The 17,705-nt window shown below is 37.0% G+C and overlaps 1 protein-coding gene across 12 annotated transcripts in view; it reads right to left on the bottom strand.

Annotated features, from left to right (window-relative positions):
• Positions 1-17,705, bottom strand: part of kdm6ba (lysine (K)-specific demethylase 6B, a) — a 148,476-nt gene that overhangs the window by 18,406 nt on the left and 112,365 nt on the right. For 4 of the 12 annotated variants that reach the window (XM_087260915.1, XM_087260920.1, XM_087260914.1 and 1 more), the window contains one exon: positions 7,067-7,128. The exons of 4 other annotated variants lie outside the window; for them this stretch is intronic. The gene's annotated coding sequence lies outside the window, so the exon portion shown is untranslated. Of the gene's footprint in view, positions 1-7,066; positions 7,129-7,262; positions 7,620-17,705 lie in introns of those variants that run through there. 4 more of the 12 variants (XM_087260916.1, XM_087260922.1, XM_087260913.1 and 1 more) reach the window with 2 other exon arrangements.

Below are 17,705 nucleotides of genomic sequence, written 5' to 3'. Positions count from 1 at the left end.
CCATTATGCTTTCAAAACTTCACAACTTGCTTCTATAAGGAGATTTGTTTTCCCTGCTCTCTTTTTCATGTCATCGCCCCAAACCTAGTTCACTTCTGAGTTGTGGTTGCCAGACATTTGATAAATGCTGACATCACATTCATTAATATGACATTGACGTTCAGTAAACACTGAATAATTGTCTGTGTCTGCATTCATCGCATGTCAGGAGTCTATGAAGCATTTTACCATATTAGTAGTTGAAGGACACAAATGAACCAAATCTAAATATCATTATTATCATTCCTGGCATGACATCAAAGTCAGCAGTTTTAGTAAGTGAATCTAGAATCTTGGTCTCAGTCAGAGTGCGAGAAGCTCAAAGAGAAACCTGAAGCTTTTCTTAGTAACTGAAGTGGTCATGTCCTGTCAGGAGAGTAAACAACCATGCTGTCACTGTGGTGAGCACTGCTGAGAAAACACCATTAGTCATTACATTAAACAAGGTATTACTCATAATAAGAGAAGTTAACATGAAATGTCATCCACAAACCAATTTACTTATGTGACGTGTCATACTTCTGAATAAAAAAGTGCAGTCAATAACAAGAAACTAAATTGGTGACCCTTTGGATTTGGTCATACATTACAAATTATTAAGGGGGGAGGGGGGTTAGATTCATTAGTCTGGGACAGATCTAGATACCAACTTGCAAAAATTTAAATAATAAAAGAGGCAAAGTTTAACTCAAACACTAAATAAGAGTAGTCCAGCATACATCACCAAAAAAGTTGGCTGTTTTACTGAAAGATTAAGGTTACGTTTAAACATCAGTGAGGTCATAAAGTAAACATTTTCCATTACATTCATAAAAATTGTTTTTTGCATAATTTTAGTTTTGACATTAGCAAAAACTGTCAAAAGTGCTGTATTGCGTATGCCAGAGCAGTTGGTGCTGTCAGGAGTTCATGCGCTTGTTCTCCCAGATCTAAACCAAAAACACCATTTAAAGAGACACATGATCTGTGCTGATGTGTAATTATAATCTGCAGTGTTTATATGACACTGTTGGCTGTAATGTTGACGTGAGTCCACACTATTCTGAAGAAGCGTTAAACACTTGAGCATCAACAATACTTGTATATATTTGGTTATATTCGTTTGTTCTTGCTTCCAAAACACTGAACCCCATTTGAAAATTACACATTTCAGGGAAAGGCATAAAAAGTTTCCCATTTTACGCTGAAAATCTGTCATGTAAATGACATGAGACATGTTGATTAAAAAACTTATTTAAAGTAGACAAAAACATGTATGCATTCATTAGTGACAAGAAGCTAAGTAACATAAACATTTAGAAGGATGAGCTTTCATTTCTATGCTGTCTTTAAAAGGGTCACGAAACGTCAAAACACATTTTTTGAGATGTTGACAGTCAAATATATGTCACACTTTGCTAAAAACACTATTAGGATGCATAAATTACCCTAAAAAGTGAAAATTGGTATTTTTGTGTTGTTTAAGACATTTTAAAGCAACGTCACGACGATGAGATCATCTTGTAAATTCCAGTGTAAAGATTGGTTGTCTGTACTAGCCGGTACAAATTGACGTCATTAGAGTTGTTCATTCATTTTCATTGTTCATTACTTCATGAGAAAGACTTTGAACCAATCAGTGCGCTTTATAGTGAAGAAGATGCAACCTTATTAATATGCATGATATAGCTTTGAAGACTCCTTTTACCCGTTTCAGTGTTCAGAGAGGCGTCACGTCGTGTTGCCAACTGTAATTCAAACAAGTAGAAGAAGAGGAATTGTTCGAAGACATGGGTCATCAGTGTTGCATTTATAAATGAGCCGAAATAAATGTTTTGTTTCTATTTCCCTGCAATGAAATCACAACTCGTGTGAGGACCAACAGTTGTTGATTACAGTGGTCTACTTACAAGTGACAAAAATATGTTTGTAAGGAACATTTTTTAACAGAGAGCTTTTCGCATTTAGACATGGTGAAATTTGGATTTGTCGCTCGTCTCCTTTTTAAAAGGACACTGTTCCATTTTGTGTTGATTACTCTGTCTCTAAAGATTTGGTGAGTGTGTAATCAATGTTCTTTGTTTATGTTTCTTCAGAGGCAAAGTTAGTATCGTCAGCTGTACTATTTTAGTTGTTAAAGACACACCTTAGTCAAAATGATTTAGTTACCAAGTTTACAGTTACATCACTACAATATTGTGGACTGAAAATCCTCCACTTCCACACAGCTCTCAGATCAGCTGTAAATGCTGCTCTCGGACTGTTCATCTCCCCTACATCTGCGTTTGTGTTGTCAGTGTGAAAATCAGCTTTTTATGGCCCATTAAGACTTGTGTTGGCACATATTTATACTTTGAACAGTTTCACAGAAGAACTAAACATGTGATATCTGAATAGTCAAGGAAACTTCTGTTTTTGTGTGTGAATGCGAGTACACCAACATGTGAAGTGAAAAAGCAGAACAGATATGATGAGAGGAAGTTATCGTCAGAGCAACAGGAAGTGGGCCTCTCAAAAGAGGAGAGGGTGTCTTAAAAGGGACTCGGGGGAATGATGTAACATCCTGTGGAACATACTCTGTGTGTATTTATGAATGGCCCAGCAAATGAAAGCAGGGATTGGTCAAGTGTCCAAGTCAATCAGATCACTTGCTTTTGTCCACATTCCAGTCAGTCGACTTTGTGTACTACTTTTTCTGAGAAGTAGAGTAAAACTTTTAAGGAACGAAAAAAGAGGCACCAACGTGTCGGCACGTTACACAACACACAGCCCAAATGGCAAGAAGCTGAAAGACGATTGCTGGGCGTGAATGGCAGTGACTCAGTGTGCGAACGTCTGCTAGACATGAAAGTCTGGAGTGAGTCTGCACAGCCATCTGCAAGAGAACTCATTGCGCTCAGTCGCAGACAGTACAAATGTGTCACCATGTGACTTCAAGAAACACAAGTTCTTTCTTTCATCTTCTTTTAACATGATGAATACAAAGTAGCAAAAACTACCTTTCTCCATAGCCATCAAAACATCTGAGCTTTTCATTACTGGAACTGACAATCTCTCTCTCTTGCTGTGTCTCATTAGCCCCCAAAAGTCCCCTCCTACATTCAACTCCGCACTTCCCAGAAGCAAGTGCATTAGACACAAAACAAAACAAGCACACTTGTAAGTCATTAGTAATAGAAGGAATAAAAATCACAAACAAGCTGGCTCTCGGGTTGCTATGGCAACTGCTTGCTGTGGCGGCCTACAGAAACACTGTCTGATGCTCACAAAGTTGGAGAGACATCCAGCCGAGGAAGATGGAGAGTCGCATCTGGCATCTAAAACACTCCACTCTAATTGAGAGATGTTAGAATTTACTGACAATAGATAAGAGATGGAAATATTGACTTTAATATCAGATAAAAAAAACAAGATGTTTGTAATACAGAAAGCAATCCCTCCTTAATCACGTCTCCCCCATGTTATGACGCATGTCAGCGATTTGCGCGTTGCATCCTGGCTGCTCACTCCATCCAAAAAACATCTGACTGAGTCACAGAAACATGACTGATCTTTTTTGTTTTCCACCACTCTCTCTCACTCGCTCTCCTTCTCATTCCTCTCAACCACTCCCACTCTAGTTTCACTACCCCTCCCTTTCTTTTACTCACTTTCCCTTTTCCCCTTACTCTGGTTTTCTGCCAAAGTGTGAGATAACAAACCGACAAAGTGACAAAGGAAAAAAATACGCCAGTCTAAAAGGAACAATCACGTCAGACGACAACCCCTGCTGACTTTAATAACACCTAATAAATGTTAATTCCTAAAACATTTATAACAATCACTTTCACGTACTTTCTCTGGCGAAATTCCTCTGACATGCCGACATCACTTCCTTTGACCACAAAAGTACAATCCATGGGAAATACTCCCACACACAACCGTTAGAGCACAACGGAAAGAACGAGGAGGATACTACAGCCTACATCTTTTTTTTTGCTCATACGACCAGTCCTGTTATACCAGTATAACCACACGTGCAAGCCCAGCTCACTGCCATCATCAATGAAGAAGGGCTACTGTGATAAGTGCATGTTGACTAAGCACTCCAACAAGCCCACTGACCTACATGATACCTCATCATCATTTCCTGTCACACACACCGCTCTTCTCCAATCTCTCTAGCTATGAGGATCAAATTCACGGCCAATGAAATTTAAGCCCATCAACAATTCTATCATCCTTCAAATCTAGTGGTGGAAGATGGACTTATTTCTGTGAATTGATTCAATTAATTAAATTCATTTTATTTGTATAGCACCTTTCACAGTTATTATTACAAAGCAACTTTACAAAAGGTGCATCCAATGTGCGCAAGCAACTTTGCATAACAGGTGTGATCTATTCTTTCGAACTGTTCATTTTAATCAGAGATGGACAAAGTTGGCCTTGGTAACCTTTGATTTGCCCCACCATTCCATCTGAGAAGAGAGAATGAATGATGGGGATGATTTAGAGATGGTTTGGTCACTTCAAATTTTAATTAACCTTTTATTTGTTTGTTTTATTTTTAAGCTACAAAAAGCTAACTGAAATTAACTGTTTCTGTTTAAATTGTTCAAATGAATCATATTTAGTTTAAAATGAACACACTTTCAACCAACGGATAGAGGACAACACAGAGACTGAGTGAATCAAATTCGGCTTGACTAGTGTATACAGCACTGAACTACACGGTTATAAATGTGATTGTTTTTATTGCAATAGGTTATAATTAAAGTTACATTATTTAATACGATTCAAAAGTAATGTTTTCAATTGGTTTATTATGTTATGAAATTAATCTGAAAATTACGCATGACAACTTTAATGTAAAATTATTTGCTATATTTATTTTCAAACCACGGCTCTTATTAGCTAGGTTTCCATCCATCTATTTGTCACCATATCCAAAATGTGCATAAAAAAACGATTGATAAAAATGCCAAGATGTGCATCAATTCTGTAAATGCCCATAAAAAAACATACGCATAACCGAGAAGGAAAAACGTTTTATTCAATAAGAAAAGATGTGTGATGTGATGGAAACACTTTTACCGAACAAATTCCAGTATGAACATAAAAAAAAAAAAAAAAAGGTCATGTGATTTTGTTATAAGAGATCTTTAGTCATTCGAAAATGCCTTAACCATTTCAGCACAGTGTTATTATATTATTAATTACTTCCAGAATCAAGAGTGTATGTGCTCCGCATCTCAAAACTTTAACCGTCACCGCGCGTTCACTGTGTATTAGCATTTCCTTCTGAGGCACAACTCATTTATTAAATGAAGAAAAGATTGACACAGCTTTTCCTATTGCAGCAAATTCTATTTTTAGCATTAATATTTGGCGCCAGTTAATCAGGAAGTAATGATTTTGTCCCTTCGTAAGAAAAAAAGTTTGAGCACCTCTTATGTAAATAAACCAAAAACAAAACTAACCCCAGCAATTCTTTCATATAATGATGTAATTGTGTTGACAGCTCATATGAACTCTCTTACTCATATTTTTAAAACCTAGCCATAGAACTCACAGGACTGGTGTTATTCATTTTAGTCTTCTCTATAGCTTTAATACAGGCTGGCGTCGTCACAATAAAGGGCCAGTGACGTTGCCATCAAGCGGCTGATTCAAAACACCCGCTGGTCTGAGTTTCAGCAGCTGCTGTGCTCTCCACATTTACGATCAAAACTTCAAAGCCAAACAAATGAAGCCTTTCTGTTTTCATGTCAGTCGTGCTAATTGATTGGAAGTGGGTCTTCAAAGGGATCTTCCAGTGTCTTATACACCCCCATATTTACTTCCACTGGTGTTTATGACCGTCCATAAAATGCAGAGTAAGCCAACTAACCCCTCAGACACGCTTGCGCAACAAACACCCAACTGCTCCATTTTAAAATATTATTTAATTTCCAGCGTCAACGCAAATATAGCATTTCAGAGAAATTTCCCCTACACATTCCCTCAACCCAGACACCGGAATATGTTCAAACGCACATGCAAAGGCAGAGTGAAAACACCCCACCCCCAGGCAGGGCTGCAGGCTTGTTGTAGAAGAAAAAAAATGATGCAAATGATTTCCTTTCAGACAGATGCATTCAGTTTAGCAAGAGAAGGCTGAGGCAAGCCATTCAACTTTATAAAACTGCCCAGCTTGGCACATCCCTGCAGTGAAGCCCTGCCCTCCCCTGTCAAACAAAGAGTAATGGATCACATTACGATCACACACATGCATAAATGGGTCAATGCTGTGATGCTCTTTTCTGTATTTAACAGTTTCCCAAATAAAACTAAAACGAGTACTGTATTTTCTCTTACAGATCTCAACGACAAACCTAATTTTATAGATTGTAATAGAGAAATATAATGTCATAAGATATTTTTATATTATTAATAATTCAAAAAAAGTCATACAGTGTGGATAAGATAAAAAAAAAACTTATAACTGGATTTTTATGCTATCTAGGTAATTTGAAGTAGATTTGTATGTACATGCTTAAGTAAATATATGTTAAAGGAATTACAAAAAAAAAAAAAAAAAACTTTTGATACAAGTATGTTGGATTGGAGTGTGGGGATGGGCTGGGACAGTGAACCCAACCCCCTTCAACCGGACACACGTGGGACAAAGTCTTTACAAACTACATCTAAACAATTCTGCCTCAACACATCACTCACACAGCACGGACATCTCTCAAACTACCAAGAATTAAGCCATGCTCTGATTTATACAAGGATTATCATTCACAAAAAGACAAAAGGCCATTCATTGTTTCATAGGCGTGTGTATGTGTGTGTGTGTGTGTGGCCAGTAAAGAGTTATAATGTGCGCTGATCTTCCGGTCACTGTTACTACAACGCTTTCATTCACTCTCACACACACACACACGGTTGCTACCCTGTAAAAACGAGTGTAATTTCCTTCAGTTACGGCCAGCACTTAACTATCACGAAGTAGTCACGAGTTTTCCATGGGGATAATAACAATGATAAAACAATTAAGAGAAGAAGAAGACAGCTGACTTACCGATAGTAGTAAAACTCGTTCAGCTTACGTCTCCTCTAGCGCTCCCAAAAGTTAGACCGAATCTGTTGGAGAACAAACGAGGACACCGTTTAGTTTCCCGTACATCTGAGAAGTCCAATGTTGAACATTAGAGAGGTGTCAGCGGGCGAAATGATTAAGTCATGAGCCATCACACATATAAAGAAGCTTGTATTACAGGCGGCGCTTTTGTCATACACGCTGCGGGAATGAAATGAAGAAGCGTCGCGTCGACAGAGAACAAAACAAGGGCTTTAACGCTTAATGTGCGGCTAAAAATCCTGTCAGTACCGGTGAATGTCTCGAGCGTAGTTTATCCGTAACTTCTCCTTGGCGTGCAGATGAGCAGACCAGCCCGACCCGGCTGAATATCAACAGCAGTATTCCACACAAGCTTTTCGGTTCTTAAATCCTTCCGTTTGACTGTTAAAGTCTGCTGTGTCTGTCCGTAATGTTCACTGTTGTTGTCGGGTCAGACTTCTCCTTCTACCGCGAGCACAGAGCTGTGTCTGTGTGTTAAGGCAGGGATCGAGTTGCGCTGAGCGGCTCCGGGTTTTTTTTTAAAGGGACACACTGTGCAGTCGCGCTTCCCTCAAGCGCGCTTCTTCAGCGCCGCCTTCTTTTTTCGTGACGTCACGCGCGTGCCACCGGAATTCCCTGACAGCGCAAACTGCGTTACTCCGCCTGCTGCCTTATTTAAGGCGTACTCGTGACTGTCCTACTCTCACGGCCACACGGGACAGCAGTTCCGCCTTCTGACTAATAATAAGTCTGAACACGATAATCACGCCTCTTCGCTCACACACACACAAAAAAATAAATTGACAAATATGTTGTACCCAAGACTCCCTCTCCCGACTCATTTAAGGAACGCTTACCATATATAGCCTTTTAGACAAGCCATTTAGTAGATACAAAACTAAAAGCAATAAGGATAATAATAATTAATAAACCTCAACACTTACAACTATACTAACTGTAATAGTATCATGATAATGCTTATGAGTAGATTTAAATTGTATGTCCTCATATAAATTAAAATGCTAATGATAATGTTGACTCAATTTTATGGGACGACATGGTGGCTCAGTGGTTCAAGTCCTGGCTGGGCCAATGGCATTTCTATGTGGAGTTTACATGTTCTCCCTGTGTTCGTGTGAGTTTTCTCCGGGTGCTCCGGTTTCCCCCACAGTCCAAAGACATGCACTATAGGTGAAGTGGATGAACTAAGATGAGGTGTGCCAGGTTGCAGCTGGAAGGGCATCTGCTGTGTAAAAACATATGCTGGATAAGTTGGCGATTCATTCCACTTTGTAGACCCCTAAGACATAAAGGGACTAAGCGGAAGGAAAATAAATGAATGAACTAACTGTAACAGTTTCGTACTGATTGTGAGCATATTTAATATGATTTAAATTTTGTCATCATGTAAATAAAAATGCTAACGATAATCTGTTGATTTTATTGTATTGTCATGCAAACAAGAAAATAATGATTATTATGATGATAATAATAACAAATATTATCATTAGTTGAGTATATAATGTTAAAAATGAAATGTTATGCTTTGAAAATATTGAATAATCATATTAATGATGATCATAAACTTTTTTGAGTCAGGAATAGCTCATTACAGTAAGTCAACCTTTTAATAATAAGAATTATTATATATTACTATTATTATTATTATTATTATTAACAAATGTATTATTTTGAAAAAATTAAACAGCTAATTACAAAAAAAATTAAAAGGAGTTAAAATAAAGTTGAATCTGACGTTTATATAAACTAAAAAAAAAAACCCGACAGACCACATTTTAGAGTTTATTTGGGGCACTAAAATACAGCCTAGCTTTGAAGTTGATAATAATAATAGTAATAATAATAACAACAACAACAACAATGATGATCAGTGCTAAATTATTATTAGTTGATTTCATAACCTGTTGATTTGGATTTTCTAACAAACCACTACAACAAAACTTTAATGAATCATGCAGTACATTAGCACATTACAGTAAGTCAACTTTTTAATAATAATAGTAATAATTATGATAATCATTATTATTATTATCTAATGGTTGTAACATGGTGGTGCAGTGATTAGGACTGTCGCCTCACAGCAGGTAGGTTGCTGCTTTGAGTCCCAGCTGGGTCAGTTGGCATTTCTGTGTGGAGTTTGCATGTTCTCCCCATGTTGGCGGTGGTTTCCTCCGGGTGCTCTGGTTTCCCCCACAGTCCACATGCAAATTGGATGAACTAAAATGGCTGTACTGTATGTGTGTGTGTGAATGAGTGTGTATGGGTGTTTTCCAGTACTGGGTTGCAGCATGGAAGGGCATCCGATGCGTAAAACATATGCTGGATAAGTTGGTGGTTCATTCCGCTGTGGCAACCCCTGATAAAGAGACTAAGCCGAAAGAAATTGAATTGATGAATTACTATTAAATGTGTTCCTATTGTTTTCACAAAATTTAACAGCTAATTTACAAAAAAAAAAAAAAAGATGAATCTGATGTTCATATTAACTAAAAAACAACAGAGCAGATTTTAGAGTTCACTCAGGACACTAAAAATACAGCCTGGTTTTGAAGTTGAGAAAAACTAATTTTCACAGAGAACGGCCTGAGAGCCGTGGACACACCAAATGAGCTCTGTAAATCAAACACGAGTAAAAATAGGACAGACACAACAGATGCGCCAAGAAGTGCTGAACTAAACAGTAAAAGGAAACTTTTAGTTCAAGGAAAGACTTTTAACATGGAAACTGGAAACAATCAGATCCATGTTTTACTAACATACCTCACTGTCACAACTGTAATTCATTTACACTAATGATACTATATGCATATATCTGCCATGTCAGGATGTTTGCCAATTGTGTGAGGACAGTATGGTATGTTCATTTTACTGGCGAACAGACACGACATGTGTGTGTGTGTGTGTGTGTGTGTGAGATGAGAGCGTTATATTTAGCAAGGTTACATCAGTGGCAGTGAGACAAAACAGGCCAGCCAAAGCATGGGAGTGTGTCACGGGAAGCAGGCTTCTTGGACAGCAGCGGAAGGACACACATACACACGCACACACACACACACAGGACACAAGCTGCTCTGAGCATGCCTACCAAAAACAGACAAACACCCTCAATAGCAGATGTGGGAAGGCTTTCAGCTTTCTTTGGGGATACAGTGCTGTACTCTTCTTTTATCAGGAGCTACGATCACACATACAGCTCTGTATGTTTGCGATTGTGTGTGTGTGTGTGTGTGTGTGTGGTGAAGACCACGTAATAGGATACACTAGACAGGAAGCAGGAATATGACCAGTGTAATCAGGGTGTGACGCCCTGTGATCTCTCCCACACACTCACACACACCCACTCATTGTACTCGTGTGCAGTTACACTACCACACACCCATTACTAGGGTTGTAACGGTATGAATTTTTTACGGTATGATAATCGTAAAAAACAATACCACGGTTTGACGGTTTCGCGGTATACGGTATTAAATAGTAATTCTCATAGTAAAGACCCTGAAAAGAATAAGAACACGTTTTCTGACTGAACAAAGGTTTTTCTATGGGGGAAAAAAATGCATTTATTTACTGACAATGTATCTGCCCAAAAGGTCTGGGAATGAACTGAACAGAAAAAAGTGTTACAAAATAATAGAACAGTGAAGCAAATTTGACTTTTTCCAAATAATATATTTTCAGTTACTATAAACAACACCACTTACAATGAACAAATAAAAAAATAAGAAAATAATAAATAATGTGTCAAAGTCCAAATAAACATGGTGCAAATCCTCAGTAAAAAAAATAGATATAAATATTTACTATACTATAAATAGTTACATAACGAAACTAGATTCAATATGGACCATCCTTAGGTTTTATGTGCCAGCATGGATATGGTTGTCTGTGGATATGGATTTGGATATGGTTGTCTGCAATGCAGACAAACAGCTGCACCTTCATTTGCGTCTTTTGAAAACAGCAAGAGCAGCAGTTCGTCTTTGCTGTGTCACTGTTTTGTCATGTTTCTGTGCTGCTGTGCATGCAAAAGTACTTAGTATGAGAATTATTTCATGCAAAACTTTTTTTTTTTGCGTTTTATTTAGCGGCGCATAAATGTATGCCTATCTCTCATTCCGTGTTGTTCAAAAAGCTCATTGTTGGTCCACAAACAAAAGCGAAACCTATGCTTATTGGTTGTGATATAGCGAGTTTGAACCAATCTGGGCATGGAGGAGGGACAATGCATCAATGTATCATGTCTGATTTGTCCGGAGACACAGTGACGAGCGTTTCTTTGTCAAATCAGCGTTGTCAAATTTTGATGACGTAACCGCACTGATTCCGGAGCCTCTGAAAGTCCGCGAATGTTATGTGATACAGCACTGGAAAGCTGAGATTCTCTTCCTTATGCCAATCTTTGAATTGTATGAATGGGATCAGCGGATCAAAAGTTATTAAACATTTAAGAGCAATACTTATTTTTAGCCGCGGGCGGCTGTCTCAGTCTTTAAGGGTTAAAACCGTTGATATGCAATTGTTCATGGTATGATAATCGTGCACGTTCAAATCGTGGTAGACCGTCATACCGGTATATTGTTAAAACCCTACCCATTACACTAGAGCCCAAAAGTAAACCAAACTAAACATTACACTAGATTCCCAGTGATATGCGTGTGTGTGTTTTATGTGCACTTTATGACAAGACACTGCAGATGAGGAGAGTAAAAAACAACAACTGATAAATAAAATCATGCATCATTTTGAAAAACAGCCTGAAAAAAATTGATCACATTATTTTTTGTAGACAATGATGTTGTAATCAGGCAAATTGTGCATTGTGCAGGCAAATTGTCCTCTGTAAATAAAATCTCAGAGTACAGATATGAATAAAACTGAAGTTTGGCGTAATGGTGAAATTTATGGCTCAATGCAGGAGTAAAACAAAAACTCATTATCAAAAATATGTACTGTTACTGAAACATATACAGACAAAAACAGATAATGGTAGAATAAAAACAACACTTTAATTGCATGTTAGATTTTTCCTTTACATTAGACCAGTGGTGCCCAAAATAGAGCCCTTTGATTTGGCCCGCCATCCTATCTGAAAAGCGAGGGAGAATGTTGGTGGTTGGGGCGAATGCTTTTGACATAAATAGCCCATTTGAATTTCAGGGTAAAAGACAGGTGCAGCTTGACTAGTGTATTCAGCATTGGACTCTATTGTGTTATAAATGGAATTGTTTATATTTGTACAGTAATAAGTTAATAATAAAATGATACTCCGTTATTAAATGTGATTTAAAGCAACTTTTTCTAGTTTTTTATATACATACACTGTAAAACCCAAAAAGTTAAGGTAACTCAAACTGTTTGAGGAAACTGATTGCAGCAAACCATTTAAGTTCAAAAACTAATCCTAATGAGTTCTGTGAACTTAATCTATTTGAGTAAACGAAGCAATTTGAGCACAGTATAACCCAATAAATGAAGAGAACTCAAACCAACCGAGTACTGTAAAACCAAATAAGTTAAGACAACTCAAACCGTTTGAGGAAACCGATTGCAACAAAGCATTTGAGTTAAAAAATGTTTTATCTATATGATTACTATGAACTTACTCTATTTAAGTTGAAGTAATGAGGTATTAAATTAATGCATTGAGTTCAACACTGAGTTCAAAACTCTTTTCAAATGAGTAGGGATTGGGTTTTACTGCTGGGTTTTACAGTGTATTGCCGAATAAATGAGGTAATTCCCCTTGGCAAATTGATTGCACTGCGGTTTGGTATACATTCGGCCCACAGCCCTCAATTAAGTTTGGTTTTTGGCCCTGTATAGGAAAAAGTTTGGGCATCTCTGCATTACACAAATCAAACTAAAACTTTATGAAAAGCCCACAGGGTTTCAGCAAGTTTCAGCAAGGTAAATTTGAGACTTTAAGACATTTTTACAACCATTATGAATGATATGTTACACTCATACAGGGCTAAACCCAAAGGAGTTTTTCGAATGGCCTAGTTGGAAAATATTTTATTTGCCCAATCAAACTTTTTAAAAATAGTTTATTAAATTTAATAATACAATAATAATAATAATAATTAAAAAATATAAAAATATATATCTAATTAATTCAGAGCAACATATTTTAAATATTGAGTCAAAACAAGCAAGCTCTAGTTGTATACATTTTTTCAATGTAAAGTTCCTTAAAAAAAAAACAAAAAAAAAAACTCATAAATGTATACAGCAGTCTGTCCAGGTCAGTTTCCTCACCAGTAAATGCATGGAGAACTTAAAAACAAATGTCATTGTAGGGAAAATAATTAAACTTTTATGGTAAACAGAGTTAAAAACGACATCCTTAAATAAAAACTTTTATTGTTTAATTAACTTTTTATAGTTTTATTAAGATTGATTGTTGGTGATTGAATAAGTGTTGGCCAGATTGCTTTACATGAACAAAGGAAAATTAAGACCTGTAAAAAAATAAAAATAAAAAAAAGGTTTAAGATCTAAAACCCAAATTTCAGACTTTTTAGGGCCTAAAATTTAGATTTTGAGATTTAAGACATTTTAAGACCTAGCAGACACCCTGGCCGAGAAGCCCCAAATCTCAAAATTGAGATGTGTATAAAAAAACAAAAAAACAAAACACTTTTTTTTGTCTACAGCGTCTCCTCTTATTTCCAGAGGCAGGCTTATGGTTGCTTGGCTCTGGCCTTATAATCAGAGAGGAATGGAGCTCAGTCTCCTGTTCTCACATTGCAGCTAAATATATCAGAGTTCCCACGAGCACAGTATTCACTACTAAAAACACAAAAATGAAATACGCAGAACTGTCAGAAGTGCAATGGCAGAAATGAATAGTTTGTGTGTGAGAAGAGACGACGGCCTTTAGACCAACCCTCTGCTCCCACTTTGTGGGCTCCATTGAGTCAGCAGTAGGGTGAACAAGTTGTCACAGCTGCCACACATGGATGGATTGTTCATTCAGATGCTTCATTCAGTTAACACACACCACCTCTGCCCACAGTGCCCACATCCACCCCAAGCATACATATGAATTACAGTGAGCTCATGCTAATTGTTTTTGAAAATGAATGCCCCACACAAACAGTAGGGGGACGAGGAGGATACAGGAGGAACTTGATGATTCAGCTTTGCCAAGTCATGCATTTATTGATCTTGCCATGCAAATCACACAAACATTTAACATTCACACAAATTAAATATTGACCTATTGTATATAAATATTCAACATTGATTATTTTTGCCATTTCTACTGATTGAAACTTGTTTTTTTTTATTTACACCACACACATCCACACCCACAAACATTTTAAAGCTCCACTCAACCATTCACTCTCTAGTATGAAAAGGGCCGCAATCTCTGATTAGATAAAGCGGGTATATATTTTATTGATGGCTATAAAACCAAAGTGGTTAGACTGCTTGACTTCTGACCTTAAAGTCAAAAGGGCGCACCCCTGCAGTTTGGCAGCTGTTTGTTTTAACGCTGTCCCGCAGCAACAACTGTAAAAATCCAACACCATAGCACTTAAAAATCCAGACACTGCCGTAGAAACCAATGCATGCTTAAGGTTTTAAAAAACACATCAAGCCAGTTTATAACTAGTTAAAAAACCCTAACTGAAGCACAAGTAGACATGAGGGAAAAAGGTGATATCTTTTCTGGAATCAAACCCTGATAGCAAATCTCAGAAGTATCGTCTAGCGCTTGATTTTAAATGTCACCCTCAACCCTGAAAGACTCCACGAGCTCAAAGGTCACAGTGAGGGGGAGTTTACAGGATTTATATGAGAAAAGGCCAGTGTCTGTCTATCTCCACAACCCAATGGCAGAGGACTAATCTACTCTCTGAAGGTGAAGAGCGGATTCAGAGGATTATAAGAGGACAGAGACCAAACAAACATAAGAAAACTTGTCAATGAAGGACAGTGTGACACCAAGACTCAAAGTGTTCTTGAGGCAGTCAAGAGGACCTGTGCTCATGCAGCGTGACAATAAGAGACAGGCTGAAATAGAGGAAAATTGAAAAGAGAGAAAAGTCCCTACGCCTGCTGGGAAATCCATCTCAATAGCCCATTGATGTATTTTGAGAAAAGTAGCTGGTTTCTAGTATGTCAACCAGCTGTGGCTTGGACATCTTTCACTGTGTCCTAACTAAGGTTGTCACGATACTGGAATTCAGTACCAATTCATACTGAAATTTTAGAATCGTCCATTTCCCGCTAACATTTGAGCATGCTCTTAAACAGCGCTGATTAGCCATTCAGAGCCAATCACAGTCATTTCTGTTGAGCATATAAACACAATGGCAAGTCAGCGCTGTTCAAGAACGTGCTAAACAGCGCTCAAATGTTAGCGGGAAATGATTGTTTTTAAAATTTCAGAATCGATTGGTACAGAATTCCAGTATCATGACAACCCTAGTCCCAACTATACGCAACATAGTGACATATCATAAAAGAAAGCTCTCTTATGTTAAAAGGATTTTTTCCCTAACTACGTGTGATGTTGACGCTTAATTTCTGTTATAGGAATGCTTTCAATTTCCGTAATGTCGTGACAAAACAACAGCATATGCTACTGACAAAGATCACCTCAGGTACAGATTATGTGCGTTATTCAGTGTAAAATGCTTCCTATGAAGGTTTAAATACCAATTTACGTGACATTTATTACCATATTACTGACAGCAGCAGCAGATAGTTTAGCTCAGATCTTAAAAAAAAATGACAAGCAGACGGGTTTTAAATAAAAGTCAGAATGGTGATTTGGTGCTAACCAACACTGTCAGTTACACAGTAATCAATTAATAATGTAGAAGAGGTTTAATATGTATTAATTAAATTATACATCTTTACCATTTCATAGGGAGTGCAGTGGCTGGTATTTAAATGTTTCTGTCATGTTGAATTATGTTTGGTGGAGATAGACAAATTACTTGTCTCTGCAATCTATGGCTGCACAATATATTGTTTGAGCATTGATATCGCAATGTGTGTATCCACAATAGTCACATTGCTGGATTAGATTATTATTTTAAAGATTAAAAAATAAAGATGCTATTATTTTTAAACCATTTATACAATGATAGCAATGTTGTTTTATGGTCGATTGTTTAATTCCTGTACCTGAATACTGTTAAGACTCTCCAGAAAATTATAAAGCACTGTTATTTCACTTTTATATTTGCCCTGATGTATTTGTTTATGATTGTTTTTTATTATTATTATGACTTATGCAAACGAATTGCATAGAAAAATCTTAATCAATTAATTACCCCCCCCCAATATTCACATTATATATAGCAGAAAAACAAAAATTGCAATGTCAGATTTTTCCAATATCGTGCAGCTCTACTGGAAACTTGTTGCAACATGTGTTGTTAGGACAGTGTTAGGCCACATTTCTATCTTGTATTAACATGTTTTAAAAGCATGATCACAAGAGGTCAGCTGAGATGAAATGACCATTTTCAACACCGGCTCATTAGAAATACCTGCTTCAGCCAACATTTCTCTGAAACTGAAACATGTACTCAACATTAATTCGGTTTAACTGCAGTTTGTAGATTAAAGTTAACACTACAAGGCTGTATGACGCCAACAACTTTTGTTCCTTTTCACACTAATGATATTTACAGGGACATATTATCAACAAATTAAGGATTTTTTTTGTGCAGTTCTTTGCAGATAACACCAAATAAATACAAATAACCCAGTTGATAGTGTCTATGATGTGTAATCGAATACATTTGCCTTACCTATCTCTCTCCACATGGACTACAAGGACAGCTGACAGGAAGTGTGGAGGATAGTAAGCAAATAGAAAAAGGTGAGGATAACAAATACATTTATAATGCTAATCACACAAGAACTTTAGCACAACAAAGGTTTTTTGAACTAATGTGTTTTCAAATACTACTGAAATTGGTCAAAAGTCGGCAATCTTAAAATATTTGATACTGGTTTCTGGTTGAAGTGTGTGTATTGTGCATTTTAACAGTTCACATGGAAACAAAGCTGTTGTGACACCAAACACCCTTGTGGAAAATGAAAGCCATCTTGTTTATGACAATGAGAATTTATTAGGATCAACTAAATGTTTTATTTTCCATAGTACATTAAGCTTCAGTGACATCAAGGACATTGACTTTCACACCTTTAAACATGGCGCCAAATCAACAGTAAGTGCCCAGCAAGCATTTTTTGTTTAAAAAGAGGTCTCATAGATGACTAATTGACGTCTAAACATGGTCGTCTTGGTTAAAACAAGGCTAAATTTGGACTGTCAGTGAAAATCTAATAGACGTCTAAGAATAGGTCAGTCTAAGAAACAAACAAAAATGAATGACTACACATATAAAGTCTGTCTAAAATGTCTATTTAATGACTAGTCTAGTTTTGGGCTATTCTTAGATTTCTATTAGATTTTCACTGACATCCCAAGTTTAGCCTTGTTTTAGCCAAGCTGTCTACATTTAGATGCCTATTAGACGTCTAATAAACACAACATAGTTTCCTGGGTGGTTGCTTTACATGACCCAAACTTATTTTTTCCTCTTTC

The sequence above is a fragment of the Danio rerio genome, chromosome 7 (assembly GCF_052040795.2).
Source record: "Danio rerio strain M-AB ecotype USA chromosome 7, GRCz13ab, whole genome shotgun sequence".
Classification (NCBI taxonomy): Eukaryota; Metazoa; Chordata; class Actinopteri; order Cypriniformes; family Danionidae; genus Danio; species Danio rerio.
This window is presented reverse-complemented; position numbering and strand designations above follow the sequence as displayed.